This window comes from Manis javanica, chromosome 14, assembly GCF_040802235.1.
Source record: "Manis javanica isolate MJ-LG chromosome 14, MJ_LKY, whole genome shotgun sequence".
Classification (NCBI taxonomy): Eukaryota; Metazoa; Chordata; class Mammalia; order Pholidota; family Manidae; genus Manis; species Manis javanica.
The window spans coordinates 45,360,906-45,363,844 of NC_133169.1; the positions used below are offsets into that span (position 1 = coordinate 45,360,906).

The window sequence follows — 2,939 nt, forward strand, 5'->3', positions numbered from 1 at the left end:
TTGAAAAACACTCTGGCATTCAGTACTCTTATGTTGTCCTCTCTATGCAATATCCAGTGCTTTTAGCCATCAGTATTAGCTTATCTGAAAAATACTATTCACTAATGTCTTACAGACAAACAAAAGTTAAATACTGTATTTCTTCTTAAAGTATCAAACACATGATGATTACACTGAGTACATGGCTATTTTAGAAAATTACATTCAGTGACTTTTCCTTCTACCTGACAAATCAGAACACATACAGAACTATCTTCCTAAAAGTCTGAGTTAGAGTATTACCCTTCAGAATAGAAAAGGTGGTAATTATATTATTTTTAGATGGTTTCCTGTATTATACGGCAGTACCATACATCCCCAAAGTACCATCTTTCCCCGTGCTCTCCTAGACACAGTTCATGCCATTTAAAGTCACATGTAATTTACCTCCTGTGGGTAATGTTGCAGTATTTCCAGAATCTCTGGCCTCGCCTTAGTGCATCTCCATATCAATAGTGATTATGAGGGCGCACGGAGAGGTTGGATGAGGGTCTTTTTGCAACCAGCCAGTGAGAGACACAGGTGTTACAGGAGCAGACAGCTACTTGGGAGCAGTAGAAAGGTTTCTTCCACTTTGTTTCTCTCTTTTACTGATTTAGTTTCAAAGATTTATTTGCCCCAGGCTGAGAATATGTTTTATCCCTGGAGTTTTACCTCCAAAAGGTAAAACTGTAAAGCAAATAATTTTAATTCATGTGACCAAAACCATGGGGGATATTTTTTCTTAATACAGGGCAAGAGAAAGGGGAGATGTAAGAAAGGAAAGAAGAGATGAAGGAGGGAGACCAAGAGGCCACCCTCTTTATATTGATCCTTTTCCTTTTTTCTGCACAATGGAGCCCTCTCCTGTTTAACCCCTCCCTGAGTGCACGGCCACGCTGACCACAGGGGCTGCCAGTCACAGTCTGTATGAGAGGGAGGCTGCTGCTACAAGGCTTCCCACCGCTCTTCATGCCGTGAGCCTGCCCAGTGCCCTCTTCAGAGGGCCAGTCACATCCTTGTTTCGCAGGCTGTAGGTGAGCGGGTTCATCATAGGGGTGAGGATGGTGTAGAACACGGAGAAGACCTTGTCCTGGTTTGGCTGTGGTACGAGTGAGGCAGCCTGTAGGTGTACATGGCCCCATAGAACAATGTCACCACCGTCACGTGGGATGAGCAGGTGGCAAATGCTTTCTGCCTGCCCTCCGCTGAGCTCATGCGGTGCACGGTCGTCAGGATTTGGGCGCAGGAGGCAATCACCACAGAGAAGGGGATGAGCAGCATCACCATGCAGCACACGTACATCACCGTCTCGTAGAGCGCTGTGTCAGCACACACCAGCCGCAGGACCGCGGGGGCCTCGCAGAAGAAGTGGTTAATCTCCCGGGAAGCGCAGAAGGGGAAGCTCATGGTGATGGGTCCAAGGAGCCCCCAAACCAGGACCCCACTATGATCACCCAGCAGACCCTCCGGCTCAGGAGGGCAGGGTAGCGCAGCGGGTTGCAGAGGGCCGCATAGCGGTCATAGGCCATGAGGCCCAGCAGGAAGAACTCGGCCCCCACCAGCGTGAGGTAGAGGAAGTGCTGAGCTGTGCACCCCACAAAGGAGATGGTTCTTTGACCCCGCAGGTAATCGAGCAGCGTCTTGGGCACGATGGTGGAGATGTACGTCATGTCAATGAAGGACAGGTGGCCGAGCAGGAAGTACATGGGGGTGTGGAGCCGGGAGTCGGTGCGAATCAGGAAGATCATGACCCCGTTGGCCACCAGCACAATGAAGAAGATGAGGGAGATGATGATGAAAAGAAATCCTGAAACGTCCTTCCTGTCGAACAGGCCCCTGAAGGTGAAGCCCGAGGAGGATGTGTTGTATCTATCCATTGACCCCACGGTGGCACCGCTGTGATCTGGAATATTCCAAGTAAAATGATATCTACAGGGAATTAATACAATAGTAAGCTTCCACAAGTTGAAAGAAAACATTAAAATTTTTTTATGACTTTTCTCTGACATCCAGCAACTAATTGTTCTAAAATGTTTTTAAGTAAAATTAATTATTTTATTTTAAATGAATGATTATTTAAATGCACAACAAGATGATGTCAACAGATGTTAACAGGGATGCATATGAACAAAACCTAAGGGTGTATACTGTGGTATGTAAGAGTTATACTTGGTCTGGTGCATGCGTTGCATGTGTGCGTGTGTGTACACATGTGCTTCTGCATGCATGTGTGCATGTGTGTGTGAACATACTACCTCACATATGTTTAAATCTATAACTTCCACATATGAAACTTTATAGCAATCATCATACCACCATCTCCAAAACATCTCAATACTGGTTCCTGGTAGCTTATGTTCTCCATTTAGTCACAAATATGGGTGGTCTATAATTTTAACTAGAGTTTCTTCCTACATTATGAGGTTTTTTTTTTTGTTGTCTTTTTGTCCATATTGCAGGCAAAATTTATGGGTGCAAATAAAGTGAAAAATTGAAATTATTCTCACAAACTCAGCAATGGAAAGGTGATCCAATACAAGAGGCATTCACTATTCCAGATTTATATTTGTATATTTTTAAGAAAGATATTTCAAATTTAGGATAGCAAAGAATTAGCGTTAGGATTATGATCAGCATGAGCATCAGCTATTAGAACTTAACATTAACAATTAGGATTCCGAGGAAATAGCACAGAGACATACACACTGAGATGTAACTGACCTGTCATTTTTGGAATCTGAAAAATTTTCATAGTCATTCATAATTAAGAAAAACTAATTGAGGTATAATTTCAGGTGATGACTATGGAAAAAATCCACAAAAAACTCTTGGAAGTTAAGGATGCTTTTTCATGTTTTTTAATGTTAAATATGTCAAATCAAGATATGTTTTACCAATATGTTTGTGAGATAAATTGA

General features: G+C 43.1%; 1 pseudogene; it reads right to left on the reverse strand.

Annotated features, from left to right (window-relative positions):
• Positions 1-988: 988 nt before the first annotated feature.
• LOC108406248 (olfactory receptor 2T1-like) lies at positions 989-1,898 on the reverse strand (annotated as a pseudogene).
• Between the last annotated feature and the right edge of the window lie 1,041 nt (positions 1,899-2,939).